Genomic DNA, 21,394 nt, shown 5'->3' on the forward strand with positions numbered 1-21,394 from the left:
TTGGTGTGGGAATATATGACTTTGGAGTTAAGGGCTTGTACTTGTAAACGTGCAACTGCCAATACTTAGTATAGTCATATATCCATCCACTACCTTGGGCTTGGTATTTGTGTATAGAAGCATCAATCTTTAAAAGTGCATTTTCAATTTGAGACTTTAAATCTCTCTTCTCAATAGTTAAGGTAGTAAGGCTTCTAAAATCTGCAATACATTCTTTTTCATTAACTAATTTTCCATTTTGATCCATTGAATATTTTATAAATTTGATTCTCCTAACTAAAGTCTATTTTATTGGCAGAGGACAAGATTTCAGAGTACTTTCAAGGTCAGCTCTAATCGATTCACCAACAAATTTTATCATTGTGTATGGACATTTTATGCAAGAATTGGCGTGTCTTTTAAAATGTCCAACAACATTTCTTTTACAAAAATTACAACTCTTGTGTCTTTGTAATATATGCGACTTTAGAGCCACATTATTATCACAGATTAAATTGCAAACCTTGCACAGTTTCACCTTCATTTGATGAATTACCTTGTAGTGGCGAATCAGGTTACTTTTGGTGGAGAGCGACACGGAGCAGTGTTGACAGGTGGGCCTCATGGTCCAGAATGAAATATCACCCGAATGTCACTTCTATTTATAGACTTTTCGAAAATTTCAAAAATTTTTAACCAGAAATTGTGAAATTTTCAAAATTTTTAGCTAGAAATTAAAAACTTTTAAACAATTTAACTAGAAATTATTTTAACGGGAGGTCACCCACCCAAGGCTTAATCAAGAGCTACCACTAGAGACGAGAAAACCGACCATGAGTCGGGAGCGAGAAGCCTGACCATAAGTCGGGAGCACGCATACATCATGAGCCGGAGCGCGCACGAGTTCGCGTACAAACCTCGCACTGTCAAGTTGATGATTTTGAGAATATACCTGTGAATGGATGTGGATTTGAAATAGTAATGAAGTTATACAATGGTATTGATCATTTATATAGGCTTGTATTGGTCGAGAGCTGGATTTTTAAAAAAGTGGTCAAAAAAAGCTCACCATTTCCAGACGTGTTTTTCAGTATTAAAAAAGTAAAAAATTTATATATGGGTGTATAGGTCGAGAGCTGGGTCCTTAAGAAAAGTGGCCAAAAAAAGCTCCTGGGGCTTCGGACATTTTTTTCGCCGAAAATTTTAAAAGTTCTGGGCCAAAAAATGCCGGAAGTGAGGTCATATTGTGGGTTCGCCACTACTCTACATTTACACTTGTAAGGGTCAATAAATGTAAGAAATAGCTTTTTTAGCTTAATATCAAATATATTTATGGGGAATAAGTAAGAAATAAGGTTTGACAATTATATAGGGATATTTAAACAAAGATCAGGATTTTTGGTTTTAGTGGCCAAAAAATGATCCCATGTTATTTCTTATGGGAAAACGTGCCCCAAGTGACTTTAAACCGGTAGTTCGCCACTACTTATGTTCGTGTGTAAAACATGAATGCATTGGTGCACAACTCAATCAGAAACAAAACTAAATCCCATCGCCTCTGCAAACCTGCAGAAGCGAATTTTCAGTTGCCTTTTTGAAAAATATATTCTTAAAAATGTCAGATGTATTCTGTATATGGTACTTATGTATTATACCGACCACACCGATAAATCGACTTACAAATAAGATTTTAATTAGTTTAAATAACAAAATCTTTCGAACCCAACCTAACCTAACCTAACCTAACCTAGCCTAACCTAACCTAACTTAGCCTAACCTAACCTAACCTAACCACCATTAGGCTAGGTTAGGTTAGGAAGATTTGGTCGGTTCGAATGTACCCCCTATTTTAATAACATTAGGTTAAATGAGTACTTAGGTTTGCTGCGACAGGGGTACTTGGTAAGTGTGTTTTTCAGTGAAATGTTGATACAGTAGCTTGAATCAATGAGTTTGCCAAATTTGTTAAAATATACACAAAAACGAAAATATGTATAACTAAATAAGTTTCTACATGCTTAAGTTCCTTTTATTAATTCAATTGTAAAATACTTACAGCAAGCACACACAAATTATACAACCATCCTTTGAAAAGTACGTGGGCTCATCCTCATCATAATGGGAACTTTTCCCATACCACCAATGTGCACATGCGCCGATCGCCATTCCAGTCAAATTGAGCGTCCGTTTAGCATAGCCACAAATTAGGTTCGTGCGCCAAATACAAATCGATTCCCGATTGTAATTCAATGCATTCGGCCGGAAACAAATAGGATGTAACGCAGTTCTAAGCCAGTGATCGTGATATTGCCTATGATAATGAGGCTATCGCCGTATCGGAATGTAAGGCCAGTTGGTCGAAATCGAGCATCGAGCGTAATCGTCGATTATCGACATTGGTAACTCTTGTTGTAAGTTTGAAGAATCATTGTTATGGAATCAAACTGATTCAATTTTGTTAAAAGACTTTTGAACAACTGCAACAGTATAAAGGACCTTTCTCCTGTATCTGGATTTAAAATATTCCTCTGCAAATAGTGAATGACTTATTAATTCCCGAGTAATTTTACTGCAAAACATTAAATCAGGTTAAGGATTAACAATCAATGCCCCAACCCCATTATCATTTTACTTAATTTATGTATACCTAAAAAGGTTAGTGCTTGGTTAAGAGTCTGGAAACTATTCCGTGTTTACCAATGATAGTCCCATTATGTTATTAGCCTGTTCTTACAAAAATGTTAAAAAATTCCCCTCTGCACGGTTAAGGTGATATAATATAAAAATAACCATTATAGAAAAATTTTTAGATGTCAATTTGTATTAGCTGTAATATAGAGTTGGTTGGTTTAAACCTTAGTATGTCAGCTTCTTTTCTTATCCATTCCAAACAGGTAAAAATATTGTATAACGTGTCAAATGGGTTTATGATACTTAATTCAGTCATACAACTACTGTACTACATGCCGAATTCAAAACTTAAATTTAATTTATGAAAACATCCATAAGATAAAATACAAGTTAAATATTTGAATGAGTTTTATAGGTAAAATTCCTTTGGTTATACCTTGACTACAAAATACCTTTATATAAGTACATGTAGCGACTTTTTGTGACTGTGTGGTACCAAGGGTGCATTTTTCTTAAGAAGCAGTATAATAATTGGCATAAAAATTACAAACGTAAGATATTACAATCCTCAAGCATCACCATAATTTCATCTCACCAAAACACCATACACAAGCTGGGTGACCTCATGGAGTATACCTATGAACAGTGTGTTAAAAGTTGTAATAAATACGAATACTATCTTGACCACCCACTTGGAAACATTAGCAAGATTAACTCGGACACAGGCCAGCTTTTAATACGAGCCGTTTACACTTTAGCGAGCCCTATCAGTCACCTCGCTTCCTCGCTCCGGCTCCGTGGTGGACTGGAGCGAACTCGATTGATTTACTGGACTGGGATCTGGGGTGTACTGGAGTGGATGGACTGTGTTCATGATTATTTTACTTTGGTGTCTTAGGGAAGATTTGGCCACTACGTTAATTATTGGCCAGTAGATTAGCAATGTATATAAAACGTAACGGAATTTCGAGGTAAAAGGCCGTAACACACACTTGTAATTTGTGAGTTTACAAGATAAGTAAACTGAATTCTAGGTTTTCCCGTGGGTCAGTGCCACCTTCACCTTATAAAATAAAATAGGGTTAGCACCAGTGAAGAAAAGTTGTATGAGGCAATATGACCAGCAATCAACGGATGCAATGCCAGAATCCCCTAAAGATTAGAGTATGACTAAGACATAGCCCACACCATTGCAAAATACTTCAAGTAATTATTAAACACTGTTTGTGGAAAAAAGTTGCAAAAAATCTGAGTTAGGTTTAAAGAAGGAAGTTTGAAACTTAAAGCTTGGTTACTTCTAATGTAGCAAATGGATAAATGTTGAAATAAAAATAAGGTTTGTAAAGAGCAATTATAGTTCTTGGTTTCCTACGCATTTCGAACCATACCTCGTTCACAATATTTAAGGGGTTTTGTGGGAAGAAATCTATCCCCTTCGCTTGAACCTTATCTTTAAAATAATAGCTCAACAGCTAATTAAACAGCGTACATTAAATACAAAAGGAGGTGGGGGAACTTTCCCTCAAACCACTTAAATATTGTGAACGAAGTATAGTCATACGCCCCTTCAAGATACTAAATTTCCCAACACGTAAACTAAAGCAATGAATCATCCGATAGGTGACATAGTTACTAATTTATTGCCCGATCTCTCACCATCATCAGCTAGAGCTCCAAACATTGACTATGACACACAACAAAGTATAAACTACAAACTTGATCGCTATATTTTAGTGATAAAAAGTAATGGATCAACCACAGAACCTTACGGGACCCCGATATTTACCTCGACCCATAAAAGTCCAGGAGAGAACGACGTATCCATTACCGTAGAAACAAGGCCGTATCCACGACAAGAACTGTTCAAGATGAGAAATATGCCAAGGAAGATGCGACCTGAGGCGGATATATGACTGAACAGACCAACTTTGTAAGACTGAAAGACATAAGCGAGAAGATGTCACAGTCGCAAATAGCCGCACAACCAAGCTTCTGATGTGGGGAGATAAAAACTTAAATTTATAGTAGCAGTCAAAAGTACAAGACCGGAGACGAATCCGCACAGTTGGATACGGAACACAACTCGAGCATTATATTATACAGTTGTTTTATTCACAGGGTCCACAATAAACAGGGGAACGTATGCGAGGGACTCAGTCACTGCGCGGGACATCTTCCTTGCCTGAGTTTGTAGGGTATGTGCTAGGCAAATAGAAGTGGGGAATTATAACAGCATAATTATATTAGCAATTAATGATGACTCAGAACAAAACGAGGACATAGCCTACATCATAACTATTAAGACGTATGTTAGAATCAAATCCATTATTATTGTCATGGTATAATATTTAAGAAATTTATTTTGTTTTTGAACATTTTATAACCCTAACTCACACTGATGTTGGTCCAGCAAAAAATAAAGGAAAATAAAATATTAATTATCAATTATTTGAGATGGGGACGCCACCTAGGTGCGTATTTCTACCCAAAAATGAGTGAAGGATGAGTGTAAAATGTTGTGAGATCTGTGTAACTTTGTTACTGACTAAGCTGGTTCATCAGCAAGGATAATTTATTCAAATCCAAATGGACAGGAACAGCTGGGTCCAGTTTTGAACCATAAAAAAGCTACAGCTTAAAAAACACTATCCAATTTACTTACTGAGTTAGAGCTGTGTTCCCAGCTTAGTTTGGACATTATCTTTACCTTCAATTACTTAATTCTTAGTTTATTTTTACTGTAAAATATAGCACAATGACAATATTTATTCAATAAGTAATACTTTGGTAGCCGTTAGAGGCACATCTTTTTGCTTGTACCATAAGACATTTTTTGTGTCTTCGTCACTAAGCAACTAGCATATCGTTTAATCTTAAGATATCACTGGAATTTGTTTAAGCGAATGTCTTGTCCTTATTCATTCCCCCGTCTCTTCACTGTCCATTTCTCTTGTCTCCCGTCCATTTCTCATAGGACAGTCGAGGAAGCGCCAAAGATGCAAATAGTCGCTAATGAGACACACAGCTCGTGAGAATGGACCGATTAGCGATTCCCTGACGCAGGACAATGTCGACCAATCACCGACCTCGGCCAATTATTGGCTCCAATTAGGGACAATAGGGATTATTACGGTGTGACTGGAGGGCGAGAGGTGTTGACGGACGGTTTGTTGGTCCTTCGAGCCGGATCGGTGACGTCATAGTAGGCTACAGATTTTGAGATACGCCATTATGTAAGTGCTCACACTGATAAGGAGCCTTATTTATATAACGGAAGTAACCTTGCTAAAATTGTGAGATTAAATTGGAGACAGCATGAATCTGATGTACATTACTAATTTTTGTTGAACAATCAGAATTTTTAACAAATCTTCTGCGTCATTAAAAATTTTTGGAATTGTTGACACTACCGACATCTGAAACTGACTGACAGAACTAAATCCTTTAAAAAAATTTGTGACAGCTGATCCGTAAAGACGGAATGTCTACCCCAGAATCGAAATATCAATCTTAATTCATATTGGTATCTGAAACAGCCCGTTAACATACTTCACTGACAATTATAACTGCCCATTCTACGAATACCACTAATGCTAGAGGATGAATGGATGATCAAACGCGATCCTTTCTTAATGTCTCTCATAGCATTACAAGCAAACACGTACCAGGGTGCAGATAGTTTATAAATTACGGTTTAATCGTTCACCGTATTTTGTGGCGTCGTAACATCGACAATTAAAGCAGCTTTATGTCCGTCCAGGTATGACTATGGCAAAGACAACTTTACGCAGTAAATCGATCATGGTAACATATGCCTTGGCGTTATGGGTTCTTGGTACGAGTGATGAAAACACTTACCTAATAGCCTTAGCTTGAGCTTCAAGCTATAAACCTGAATTGAAGTTATGTGTTAATTATATTTATGGATTATTGATATTCATTGCTATATGCAGAGGAGAATGTAAATAACAAGAAGTAGAACTTTTTGAGCATTTTCTACCTAGTTTTCTTGCTTAGGGCCTACTTTTTTGCAATAAACTCTTTTCAGATATTTCATAAAATCTAGTACCATTCCTAATGTATTTAAAAAAATAAGCAGTGCTAATCTCGTGGTGTTTATGAACCCTACAATGCGGAAGGGGTGTGCTGTGCGCAAAGCTAGTGACATGAACAGTACCTGGCAGAGGGGGTGTGCAGTACGCGAAGCTCATGACATATGCGCAGTACATGGTGGAGGGGGTGTGCAGTGCGCAAAGCTCGTGACTTATGAACAATACAACGCTGAGGGGGTGTGCAGTGCGTGAAGCTCGTGACATATGCGCAGTACATGGTGGAGGGGGTGTGCAGTGCGTGAAGCTCGTGACATATGCGCAGTACATGGCGGAGGGAGTGTGCAGTGCGTGAAGCTCGTGACATATGCGCAGTACATGGCGGAGGGGGTGTGCAGTGCGTGAAGCTCGTGACATATGCGCAGTACATGGTGGAGGGGGTGTGCAGTGCGTGAAGCTCGTGACATATGCGCAGTACATGGCGGAGGGAGTGTGCAGTGCGTGAAGCTCGTGACATATGCGCAGTACATGGCGGAGGGAGTGTGCAGTGCGTGAAGCTCGTGGCATATGCGCAGTACATGGCGGAGGGAGTGTGCAGTGCGTGAACGTCGTGGCATATGCGCAGTACATGGCGGAGGGAGTGTGCAGTGCGTGAAGCTCGTGACATATGCGCAGTACATGGCGGAGGGAGTGTGCAGTGCGTGAAGCTCGTGACATATGCGCAGTACATGGTGGAGGGAGTGTGCAGTGCGTGAAGCTCGTGACATATGCGCAGTACATGGCGGAGGGAGTGTGCAGTGCGTGAAGCTCGTGGCATATGCGCAGTACATGGCGGAGGGGGTGTGCAGTGCGTGAAGCTCGTGACATATGCGCAGTACATTGCAGAGAGGGTGTGCAGTGCGCGAAGCTCGTGACACATGAACAGTACAATGCTGAGAGGGTGTGCAGTGCGTGAAGCTCGTGACATATGAATAATACAATGCAGAGAGGGTGTGCAGTGCGTGAAGCTCGTGACATATGCGCAGTACATGGCGGAGGGGGTGTGCAGTGCGCGAAGCTCGTGACGCATGCGCAGCTCGGAATGAAGACGCCGCCACGTCAGGCACGGCGCGGCATCCCAGTGATTCTTACAATGGTCGCTAATTAACAAGGACTTGTACCGCGAGATAGCGCTAGTGTCTCGAGCCAAATATTTTAATTCGGACACGATTCCACCAGCGACAATTTTATCGGAACACGATCGAGCGCGGGCTCGTTTATCAGGTCTGGCCCACTTTGTAGTACGGTTGCTGCAGCGTGGGGATGTTTACGGCACTGTATTGTACATCTCGAGTTGATGCGGGTTCAGTGCTTGTCTAACAATTAATAGGTTGCTGGATCGATCCCGAGAAAAGTAGTCAGTAGCTTTTTGATGGTTCTAAGACTAGTGATTATTAGGCTTCAATTGATCGTGGCTAATGACACAGACTGATCATCCTACTCAATTTTACACTTACCCTTGTCTCATATTTGGGTTAAAATACCCTGGTGGTGTTCCCATCCAAATTGACAATTAATAATCGATAATTATGATTCAATAATTGTATGAGGTGGTTGTTAAGACCATATACTTTTAAAATGAGTTTCGGCATTTTTACGTTTATTAAATATTTCAACAAAGCACGTTCAAGAAAGACGGGCATTATTTGCGGCAACTTCCATGAGTCAGGTAGTCGGGTATTCCTGAATGCACCAACTACTCTACACCCGATATTTTCAAACACAGCACCTATTGGCGGCACTATTTTACTGTATATTTGAGTAGGCTAAGCTAGATTACGTTGATATAGGATAGGATGACACGTAAACAAGGACATTCCTTCTACCGGCAACTCACCCTTACCTGGCTTGGGCTTGGTGCAACTAAGGAACATTTTTGGGGCCCTTTGAGGGATTGGTCAAACGAACTCTTTGGCATAATTAATGCACCTTAAAAAGTCGTCTACACACAATCCTTCATACGTTTTAGAAAGTAACATGTTACAGTACCTGTCAATGGGGGTAGGTGAGTGAACAGTCCAAACCCCTTACAATTTTTGGGATATTTCAGTCATCAAACTTATGTCCCCTTGAAAATTAAAAATATTATGTGACTTCTTATTAGTTACTTGATGAGACCACAATCTAATAGTAATCAAATATTTTTGCAGGAAATCTCTTTAGTGAGATGCGCTAGAGCGATCAAAGTCGGCGTGTTTGCCTTAGTTCAGCACGGCGCAGGTCACATGACTAGTGGTGGCACGGCGCATGCGTTGTTTCTGATAAAACAGTCTTCTGCTCTGCGCGTGTCACCAGCGACGTGTTGTCGCTCTGGGCCGTTATTTAGCACACCTGTGTGTTTGCGTTTAACCCTTTTTAACCTCTTTACATAAATATACATAACAAATTTAGGTGGCACGATAATTAACACCTTTGCCCGCAATCGAAAAGTTGAAGTAGGTTAGGTTATTATGCTTGACTACCTGAGTAATCACTCTTGCTTAACCCGCACACTCTTCCACAAGCTTGGAGATTTGTAGACCATTTAAAAAAAAATTGGAATTTTCTCCAGTGTTAGCCAAGCCTAAGAATAGTGGAAGTGTCTTTAAAGAAGATGGTTTTGCTGACTATTAAGGTCCAAAGTATTGAAGTTATAAGGTAATGATAAAGTAATAGTTATTTTATAAATAGAAAAATTGAAGGAAATGCTATCTGCTGAAACCAAATTTATAAGCCTACAAACTTACTCTTTTAGCTTGTGGAGACGTCATATTGTGTCTAATTCATAGCTATCAACAGAGCCCGTTATGTTTATATAGAACGGTGTCTAGGAAAATAATGGTACTTGAATCCATACACCACTAAACTCACTGATCACTTATGGTACAAGTTAAGTAAATAACGTTAGAAACACACACACGCAACATAAATAACCCACTTTAACCACAAATTCAAACTATAAACAACAACTTGTAAACGAAGAAAAATCAATGAAATAACAATACAACAATCAGCTGTTAAATTATTAAAGCGTCTTTTATATGATTAAATGTTGCATGCCTGCAAACCTATATCTGCCATAAAACAAATTTAATAAAAATTAAAAATACGATATTATACCAAATAAACAATAAAAAAGCTATAATAATTATATGCAAATCTACATAAATGAAGCTTTTCGTTGACACACTAATAATTCAAATCGGTCCAGTAGAACTGTAGATTTAATTGTACAAAGATTTTTTAAACTGGCCTAATATTTAATAGATAAACTCCTAGAAACCTAAAATCTTGTAGACAACTATGCATATCAGCTGATTGTCAGTGAGGTGAAGAAACAGTGCTACCAACTTTTGAGCTTATTTACCGTTACACAGTTGGAACTTGTAATTATTTCAGTTGCGTTTAAAACACATTATAACGATACTACATAAAGTTTTCTTCCTAAATAGGATTTGGCAAATATACCTTGTCAATTGTTTACTAATGTATTATGAATGTTACTGCAAAGATTTAGTTTTGTAAGTCAGTAAAAGTTTTTCACCCTACTTGTTTACATTTTGCATACTTAATTTAAATTGTATCTTAATCTTACGTTTCTACACTGTTTTAACGATAATTTTTAAAATTTAAGTTTATGTTTGTATTCAAGAAATTATAAATTCTTAGGTACAATTTTGACTTTAAGAGTGTACATTTTAATATTTTTTTAAATCTAAAATAATTAATCCAATCCGATTTATCAGTCAAAATCGTACAAGTGTAAACCAAATGAACAAAAAGTAAAGTTTGGCTTAATATAATTTTATTAAAAGGTAACAAGACTTGAATGAATTTATGCAGTTTATTTTGTTCCCGAGCTATTTTTATTTAAACCGCATACAAGTTTAGCAAACAACTTCAATAGTGTATTTAAAATGGGAAAACATGCTGGTGCAGACTTGCTGATGCTAGTAGCGCCGTATGGTAGGCAAGATGTTGTACAGTGATGCAAGGCAGGTAGGCAACGCCTGGCCATATAGCCGCCGGCAACGCTGAAATCGACACTACATAAATTATCAATACTAAAATAATTTTTATTTCATCACTTTTTCTGTTATTAGACAATTAAAAGTTTTGTTAAATTATAAATCCTCTTAATTTTACAACGCTAAAAACCAAAAGTTTTACCTCATTTAGCCAACAAGCAATAGTTGGCAAACCAGTACTTAGTTAATGAAAATCTTTTTGAATAGGCTGAAACTAATTATTCAATCAAGGGAATTAAGGCTGAGTCTAATAACATTACTGACATGTGGCTCAATGTAATATATTTTTTTTTACTTTATTTCTTTAGTAAAATAACTTGTATAAATGAGAATTCAGAGTTTCAACTTTCGAGAAAATCGTTAAGTATATAATATTTGAACAAATGAGGTTCATTAGTAAATAAATGACGTTTTGGGAGGCTGCATGACACTCCAGCAACTGTGCGATGTTATACACGTATAACTTTTTTTGGTAAACTTGTACTAAGGTAGCATTACAATTACTGACGATAAGTCTATAAGTAATTTATTGAGCCAGATAAACAATCATAATATATTGGCCCAGTCCCAATTAAAAAATTTTTTTTTCCAAAAATTAAATTAAAAATACAAAACACGATATACAAAACAAGAATACATTTAATACATGTTGTATCACCAAAATCGTTCAATGTTTAACCAAGACTACCAGTGAGTTAACAGACGCTGTAGCAGACATTGTCTATTAAAAAATACTTTACACACTTTTCAAATTTTCCAAGGTCCAGTTCAGCTCAAAGGGAATGGGTAGGTAATTAAAAGGTTTTACATCATTGGAGTAAAGTTTATGTTGTTGGATGAGTATGGTGGTACTGAAACATTGAATCTATCACAAAGAGGATATCCATGGGTACTTGGGGAGCTATACAAATATTTTCTTAAATTATAAAAAAGGTTTCTGGTATGTAAAAGGATGGGAAAGGCGAGAACTAATATGAAGATTTCGTCTTTGGCGACTATGATGCAACTAAGAACCTAACTCTAATAGCTTGGCCTCACAACAGATGGATCTTCAAATGCCCACGTCTGAAACAGTTTCAAGAAAGTAAACAACCCAAATCTCAACCGACCCTATAAAATCCATCAGGTAATCTATAAACGTCGGCGGGGACACAGGCTAGTCAAACTATAGCTTAAAATTCCATCCCGTCCTACTATAAATCACCAAATCAATCCCCCAGACCCCATTAACCTCAAACCAACCCGGAATTCAGAATTCTGGGTGATTTATTATAATATATTCCGCCGTTCGCTCGAATTCGACTGAGGTCTGGGTACGGGACGTCCGCAAAAGGAATTTGTCTCGGCTAAAATATGAATTTTAATTTGTCCAGACTTATCAGCTGGGCTCTGTGAATTATGGGAGTAGAGCTTTTAGAAGTCGCCGCCTCGCGCGCTAGTCTGAACATCTGTAGGCTGTGCAACTTGTTTATTGTGAACATATGTTCCTCCTTGCTAGGCATTGTTGCCAACATGACCACACAGAGACAGAATATTAGTATTAAGAGACTGAAAGCTTGTATAATAGCTTGTTATCGTAGACCATATTTGAAATTTGAATATATATTTAGTATTCTTATTTAAAGGGATAAATTGCATATATTCTGTATTGAGAAAGACGGTTTTCTCAGGCAATGAGAGCAATAACTGTATTTGAAAGCCTTCTAACCTAACTTTGTCAAAAAGAACTCACACAATAACTCGTATTTATAATTTTAAATTACATTTACATGTGATGATACCGATACCTTGTACAGTAGTTTGTAAAATATCTTAAGTTTTAGACCCTAACTTTACGTTTTCCTCCTATGTAATGGGATTATTTTCTCTACATAGGATTTATTTATCGTTGCCTCCAGAGTTAATTTTTGACAGTATAAATAGATTATCTATTGTGACCCTTTAGTTGGAATATATTATTGATAAAATAAAATTATTACCTTATCCAACCACGTTGGTATGACGACTAGTTTCGTTCCTTAGAACTTCATCAGGCCTTTTGTATGCAACCACATCATCAATGTGCAACCACATCATTAATACATGGTGGTCCATAAATTATTTAAAAAACTGTCACAATCACACTAATTGAAACTTGCCATTTTGAAAAAATATTTAAAATTTAATAAAAATTGTTACAACTAATTAAAACTGTACAGGTTGGCCAGCACTGACTTACCACAGACTAAATAAAACTGACTAAACCATGATGATTCTTCTTCTCTCCAGTGCCACCTGTATTTACGTTTATTTTGTTCTTCTTATATTATACTTCTTTGATTTGTAACTTGTGAATATGTGTATCAAATATTATATTTGACTGGAAGGAAGTCTGATCATTTTAATGTTACGGGGGTCTTCTTTAAAACTTTTTAGTAAATCTTCAACTCTTCCCATTTTTTTCTGTAGATGTGTAGCTGTGCGATTCCGAAATTAAATGTTCGGCATAACTGGATTTCTGATGTGTTTTTTTTGTGAGGTATATGTTTTTTAAATCTTTGTTGGAAAGATCTTCCAGTTTGGCCGATTTAGTATTTTGGACAGGCGGGCATTAATTGCGCCAACTAACCTGAGGCAGGTAGTCGGGTATTCCTGAATTTCGCCAACTACTCCAGGGAGCCTACACGTTCCTTAACCAAGCCAAGTGGCCGACCTCTTTGGCTGCATACTTTAGTAGGTTAGGTTAGGTTAGGTTAGGTTAGGTTGGGTTAAATAAGAATAAGTTAGGTTAGGTTAGGTTAGGATTGGTTAGGTTAGGTTAGGATGGGTTTATGTTAGGATAGGTTAGGTTAGGTTAGGACGGGACATATACCATTTGGTGGTCATACGACAGTAAAAATCTTATTGTTATTCAACATTTCAATATTTGTATACAACAGTTCTCCTTATAGTCTAATTACATGTGTCCTTATAATATATACTTTCATCCCTCCTACTTCCTCTCGTCCGTTCCCATGCGCTTGACACTCAGCTGATATATCTCGTAACAAGGCGACACAGAGTATAAAACCACAGGTCGCGACATAGAGTACGAAGAGGCAATTTACACTGCCATTAGCGTTTGGCGCGAACACTCTTCATTTATCTTCTGCTAACGTGTTTTATTGCCAGGAAGAGATGGTCCAACAGTCTCCTCTTTAGTTGCTAACTGCAGCCCACGGTACATAGCAATTGACCTGTAGCGCTTTCCCAAAATTTCCGTATTGTTTGAATGTTCAACATGGTCTTGATGCTTTATGTTTTTCACGGTACATAGGTATTGACCTGTAAAGTAGTTTTACCAAATTTACATATTGTATTAATGTTCAAAAATAATCTTCAGGCTCTTTTTTAATATCATTGATCAATTTATTTAAATTGTATTTAAACTGTTTTGGCGTATCCTGAATTCAACAGTTTTATTTTTTTCCTTGATACAAGGTTCATTTTATAATCTAATAACTTTAATCAAGGCTAAAAAAACCCCCATAGAATAACTCATATGTACATAAAATTTCATGATATTCAATAGAGTACCATTATTTTAATTATTCTCTTGACCAATCTCTGAAAATAAAAACTATTGCGTCTTGATCCACATACAAATATATATTACATCATAAAACAACTTGAATTTAGTCATACAAACTATAACAAAATTAAATATTTATAAATCATACTTTAAATAGCTTTTCAAGTATATTAACATATAAAATTGCAAAATAAAGTAAATACATAAGGGAATAAGGTTGGTTAACTTGTTCACTTGAAGTAATTTTTCGTATATTGTATATTCCATTTCTTATATATTTATTTTTAACAAGGCAATATGATTAATGCCCAGTCATATTAAAAAATTTAAGCTCATAATGAGAGAATCCAATTCCAAAGAAGATGGTCGTTGTAGGTGTTTCTTTATTTTTTTCCTAGGTTCTAGCCTAGGATTATATACCATATTACTTTAGACTAAGTCTAAATTGGGATCGTAAACATTATTACTTTGATAAAATAATAGACAAAAAGAATTATTAAAGACCCTCAGCTGTGCTGTGGTTACCATAGGTTCTGGCACACACCGCTGTTAGCGCCATTTATTACGGCGTACTCGCTACGTAACTACGCGGCGCTCCCAGCGGTGTGCGCCAGAACCTATGGTAACTATGGTAACCACTGCGCGACTGACAGTCTATATTTAATTCTTGTTGTCTGTGATAAAATCCATTGCTGATTGGTGGGATTTTAACCTTGAACCTCAAGGACTGAAGTCTTACAACCAGACCGCTCTCCTAGGTGTTATAGTAGGGCTCTGCCCTGGTTCTGTACCTCAGGGATGACTTGTGGGCCCACCCGCGTCGCTCCTTGTTTGCCCTACACTTCACCAGCGGTCGTGAGCACCGCGCCATTTTATTGAAAACTAAAGCAAACTCTGCTCCACTTCAGTTACATAAGGGTGGTCTCAAGTGGATGGTATGTGGAGCGGGTCTGAGTCCACAACCACAAGTCACTGTGATATAGATCAGTGGGGAAAGTCTTCAGATATTGTGTGGATATAGAAGAAGAATTTTTTGAACACAGAAGTTATTTGCGATCTGTTAAGTGTTAGTTACTAGTGCTGATGATCTTAAAATCTGTAAAAGAAAAGCACTTGGTGGAAATATTGTTGATGAAGGATTTCCCCAAAATTTGAATAAGGAACTGGAGACAACAACAAGAAGGTGTAATAACCTTGAAAATCGATAACCTTGAAAAATTTTTTTTAATGACATAATATATGGAAGATAAAACCATAAATTTATTTTTACAAAGAAAATGTGCTTCTCTTTAAATGAAACATTAGAGGAAAACAATATTAAAGTTAGCAACTGTAGTGCATGCTTAGAAGATGACGTAAACATTTGTATAATTAATTGTTTATGCAAAAGAAACCATAAATAGTATATGAATTACATTACTATATGAAATAATGTAAAGTCACTTAACAAAATAAAAAGCTAATAGCTTTTCAAATTTGTTTATATAATTTACAAATTTAGTTCGATTAAAATGACAAGCATGAATAAAAATGCAATTACAATAGTTGAAAATAGATAGTGATGTTTACTTATAACCAATTTACTAACATATAACAATTGAGTTAATTAGTGTTAATTCCTAATACACTTAATTAGAATGATAAAATTTCCCTTAGTGTGTTTTATTATGACTAAAAACGTGTAAGAATTTGCAATTTAAGGGAATAGAACTTTTAAAGGTTTATGTAAGTACCTTAAGTCAGTATGTAAGACGTGTCATACAAAACAAATGCGTGAACGAATCGTGTACAAGATTAAACCTCTCATTCACTTAACATTTGCAGAATTGCTATAAGAAAAAATATTCTATGAAATAGTTTATTTCGGATACAGTACAAATTTACTTTGGAACTATAGCCCCAGATATACTTAAAATCTTCGTCGTCGGTCCTAGGTAGTAATTCAATACCTAAAAAAGGTAATATTTTTTAGATTTATAAAATTTAACGTCATAATAGTAACATATTTTAAATATCAAAATGCTGCATACTTTATATTATGTCCAATATTAATATTCTCATATAATTTATTTTCAATCTATTCCAAAATATTTCTAACTTTTAATATACAGCATAAACATCTTTCTAACCTGTTACGGGCTTAGCCACTTTCACTATTGGATGCTAACAGTTTTTAACGACTTGGGCACTAAAACGTAAAATAGTTAGCAAAATTGTCCTTGAAGCTGAGGAACACCTAGTTGTAAATCATGTTATAACGAGGCATGCTGCAACATGCAAGCTTACTGTAACCTATACGACACACGTGGGCCGGTAACATCACCATTGGTATATATGTGTGGTTTTGTATGCAAAATAAACTAAACACTCAAATTAATCATGCAATGTATACCATAGATTAAAAGTCAATCTATGGCTATATGTTTGAATACACCTGTTATCTGCTTTCTATTAGACATAAAACTGTGAAGTAAACTATTTTTTTCACCTAACTGTGTTGAATATTACACATTACATACCACATAATAAAAATTCAAAATACCAGTAATTGTTACATTATTACTTTAAACGTGTAAATAATAACTGCCCATAATCATATTTGAAGTTCTATTAGTTATTTTGGGTATTCTTATAATGCGTATAATGCTTACTAACACCTTTAACTATTTAATATTACTAAACTGAGTATTTTCAATTATTTCACTTGAAATAGTATTTAATATTGCATATATGTAATATTTGATATTTAGTATTAAGATTAATAGTTTATTTTCATGAACCTGTTATTTATACAAGTACACTATTTAAAAACTTTAGACAAGATAAATTAATGTGTTGTACAATTTAGGATTATATACTCATTTATTATCACAAAGAGGGGTTTTCGTATATAGTTTATTATAGATGGGCGTGGCTTCTTCCTAGTTTCTTTATAACAGTAATATTACAAGTGTATTATTTTTACTTAAATATTAAAACTGTCTATGATAATCTACAGACTTGTATGGTTTTAAAAGAATGGATCACACTAGAACATCAGATATTTGACAGAATTGTAAACTAAGTGATGAGTTTAGCAATTGAAAAAAAAAAACAAAAACACGAAACCAATTGATTGACTTCCACACAACAATATACAGAAAAATAATTCTTAAACATATTTTTAGTTTAGTTTACAGTTCTATTTTACTTATAACTTTATTTTAGTAACGAAATACGTTGTTAAAATAATGAGAATTTTCCAATATGATGTGTTGGATATATATATGTATGATTAAATACTAAACCGGTAACTATATATATTATGTACATATTGATTTGATTTAAATAGCCTATGCAAGAAACACCATACAATAATTTCTTAACCAATATATTTTAATAGTATTTTTTAAGAGATTGATATTAGACAATACCAGTGACTCTAAATTCGTGGCCATATTAAATAAATAAATTGATTGTGAGATTGGGGAAAAGGGGTTTCATAATTAATAACTGACAAAAATATAAAACCTAATTAATTATTGATTATATTATAAAATAAACTACGTTCAATCGAACCTTCAACACTCATGCTGATATCCTAATTCCTTTACTGAATTTATTTACCCGGATAAAAGCTTGAAAACGAGTCACATTGGAACGTAAAGTGGAATGCTTCAAACAAACAGACAATTAAATAATTTTAATGATATCTCTGTAATAAAAAGCATCACTATTAAAAGGAATTTGATACATATTTTAAATATAAAGGTATCAGGAGAGCATAACAGTGGTGGAACTAGGGTGGGTGGTGAGGGGTTGTAATGGGATGTGCGCAAGTGCAGAATTGCTACTGGGGGGGTGAGTTGGGTGGGTTAGGGTAGGTTTGGTGATGTGGTGATAAAATTCAAAATTGTAACTCGTTTGATAAAATGTATATCTATGTTTAAATAATAAATTAGTTTGTTGTGTTTTATGATGAGTATATAAGTTAACAATCATCAGTAAAACAACTTACACTTAAAATCAATAGTTTGTTAAAAAATATATTCATACAATCCTGGAGATTCCGTAACACTAACATGAAATATAATTTAAAGAAAATAAGTTAAACCTAAATTTGACGATGCAGAAATTTTTTCTGCAAGACAGCTCCTGGTGGATTTTATAATAATAAAAAGGCAATAAATTAAATGTTCAATAATATAGGAAAAACATAACTATGAACTCGCTTACATCAGCCATTGTACGATATTTAGTTTCGAACAATTTGTATAATTTGGGGTTGATATAGACATTATAAACACTTCAATAAAGTAACCTAGGATAGAGAAGTTGTTTAAAATATCATAGACAACGTGCTTGGGTTATTAATCTTTAAAAAAACACACAAACATAAAGAAACTGAAAATTTTAATATTCAATACGTATTAGATGTGTCACCATGCGTTTGACTCTTTAGTTTTTTATAATAACTACTCAATATAACAAATTAGGAGTAATATAGACATAGTTCGCTTCTTCAGCAAGATACCTATATAAGATACCTAGCATCTAATACCACAGAAAAAAGACTACCTATGTGTCTGTGCTAACATAGAACAATGTGCTTGTTTTATTAATCTCAAATAAAGCAAAAACAAAACAAAACGTTCACCTCTTTACAAGGATAATTCCGCCATTAGACTTTGCTCGTATTTTCAGGGCCAGGCGTATTTTGACGATCGCATGACCAGCTGCATTACTTATCAACCTATATATCAACTCAAAGTTTTTTTCAAGTTCAGTTTTGTTTGATATTAATTGCATTAGTAATGTATTGTCGTTGTTAATTATGCCATCTTGTAATTGATTATGCTAACTACTATTGTATTGGTGTTACCGTGAATAAATAAATAAATAAATAAACCTTCATTTTCCTAATAAACTTATCAACAGCTTTTATTTTATTTTACAGGTTGCTGAGGCCCCGCTAAGTCTTTGCTGAGTAGCAACATAACGATCGCTCCCAAGTGAACCAGTTCTATCACTGTACATGCGCTTCAACGTTTATTGATTTGGGGCACCAGTTAACCAGTTTGTCACCTCCACGCCCGCGGAGATAAGGCGCGAGATTTACCGCCGAGCCGCCAAAAGGATCAGCTGACTGGTCCATTTCCCGCCAGTTTATCTATCAGCTGTCCACTCCACATAGTGTTATTGGTGTGGTCGACGCCTACCCGAAAGTCATCACGTTTCAATGTTGCTTTCGAAAAAAACTACAAATAATTAGTCAAATTGTGTTTCTTTTGTTTTTTATACACTTAATTAATTATTGCAAAGCTCATAGTTGTTCGTAGTTAATAAGTGAAAGGGTTCCTTGGGTTATACCTTTGTCACGCCATAAAAAAAATTAAAAAAATAAAAAATAAAAACAATAAAAATATAAAAAATAAAAGCATTGATTGTTAAAATTAGCAATTATTACGATAGAATTACGATTTCTGCATTACACGAAAGCAATGATTACAAATGAAGATAAACTAAAAAAATACTTTTTGAGAGAAGAATTGTTATTGATTAATTTTAAATTAATAATACAATTAATATGAATAGTCTTTCAAATGTTTAATTATATTCATATAAATACCTTGATTCAAGTAAAATATTAATTAATACAGGCCTATTGTATTAATACAAAAAACACGCAATACAACTAACGAATTAATTAATCCAAAACTTAATAATATATATATATATATATCTTATAGCCAAAAATTTCGGTCAATAATTTATTATTTTGATCAGAGTAATTTATCCATGGACAAATTTACTTTGGTTGAATATGATATCTTAATTCTCATCAAGAGAATCACCAAAAGAAGCCCATAAAAGGAATGATAATTATATATAATTATATATATTGAGATACCCATGCGTATGGCTATAATAAAAATCATTTCTAAAATTGAATCCCAAACAATGCTTAGTCCTATTATTCCAGAGTCACTAACGAGCTCGTATAGTAACTTTTTATAGCAATTCCGTTGACAATAAAAATGTCAAGATGTCGCAAAAATAAGGGGGTTAGTGCACAATAAAAAACATTTTTTTAATGATTTTTTACTGCCATTTTGTAGGCTGAAAATTTGAATTTTGTTGAGCTTATATAAGTTGCCTGGATTCATAATTGGAATAAATAAAAACATCACAACTACCAACAGTAAAAATTTAAAAATTATATTATTATATTTAATTAAAATTTTAAAAACATATTTTTTTTTTAAATAAAAATAAATTCCAAACAACTGAAAAAGCTATATTTTTTACATTCCAAATGTGCAGAAAGACTAGATCTATCATAAAAAAATAAAAAAAACAGAAGTCAGCTATCTTTAATATTTTTGAGGAAAATGTACATATGTTAACATGGATGAACCCCCTTAAAAGAAAGCGAAGTGTAGCCTAACAATAAATTTAGGAAACAATACCTTTTCCTAAAAAATTAAATTATTTTTCAAAACATACACATTTTATTTGTGATAGAAGATTCCTTATTAAAAATATTCAAACACACCACCCTCATACATCATCATTTCCGGTGCCGCGGCGCTAGTGCCAAATCTCACGTTGCCGCTTTATTGCCACGGCTGATATAGCGCCTATTGTCCCGGGTAATATTTTCCCGATACACTTTCCAGCCCCTAATTATCCCCTTCTAAGTTACATATCGGTGCGTGATATAATTAAATTACACCGCGATCGGACAATGTACACGCAGACGTGGGAACGCTGTGTGACCCCGGTCCAAACGGCATTCAAGGGGCGGTGATCCGGCCCTACACGCCCCGACGTCGTTTTATAACTTATTTACTTTCGGATCGCTCTCACAGTCGCGTGAGTTATGAATTTTTCTAGACCAGTGTTTATCCATGTATTTATCGCCGGAGACTTGAACGCTGCGTTAGGTGGGACCGATGGCGTCAGGGGAGACTTTAACGCTGCGTTTGGTGGGACCGATGGCGTCAGGGGAGACTTTAACGCTGCGTTTGGTGGGACCGATGGCGTCATCGGAGACTTTAACGCTGCGTTTGGTGGGACCGATGGCGTCATCGGGGAATTGCAAGGAAGATTGTCATGTGCTAGTGCTGGTAAGGATGTATTAGAGAGAGGTGTTCTGT

The sequence above is a fragment of the Macrosteles quadrilineatus genome, unplaced genomic scaffold (genome assembly GCF_028750875.1).
Source record: "Macrosteles quadrilineatus isolate MER2022 unplaced genomic scaffold, UCM_ALF_1.0 Scaffold_9__3_contigs__length_116548681, whole genome shotgun sequence".
Classification (NCBI taxonomy): Eukaryota; Metazoa; Arthropoda; class Insecta; order Hemiptera; family Cicadellidae; genus Macrosteles; species Macrosteles quadrilineatus.